The sequence below is a fragment of the Penaeus monodon genome, chromosome 15, assembly GCF_015228065.2.
Source record: "Penaeus monodon isolate SGIC_2016 chromosome 15, NSTDA_Pmon_1, whole genome shotgun sequence".
NCBI lineage: Eukaryota > Metazoa > Arthropoda > Malacostraca > Decapoda > Penaeidae > Penaeus > Penaeus monodon.
In genome coordinates, this window is record NC_051400.1 from 35,521,256 (window position 1) to 35,521,557 (window position 302).

Sequence of the window (302 nt, forward strand, 5' to 3'; positions counted from 1 at the left end):
GTACATACGCACATGAATTTTAACAATAGAAAGATAAAGTAGAAGACTGAATATTTCGTGTCCGTGTTTTAAGAGAGAGGTCAAACATACGCATGCATTATACCATATAAATAAATAAAACAGTTGTGTGTCTAACGTGTATCCATTTCTCATAAAGCTCGCAAACAGTCGCGTGTTTTAATCGTTGAAAAAAAGTAATGGAATTCCAAATGGCAGTAAAAGGATTTTTTTTATTGACTATTTTCATCTTTATTTACTTCAAAATCTGTTTTTTTCTCGATATTCTCGATATTTTTCGATAT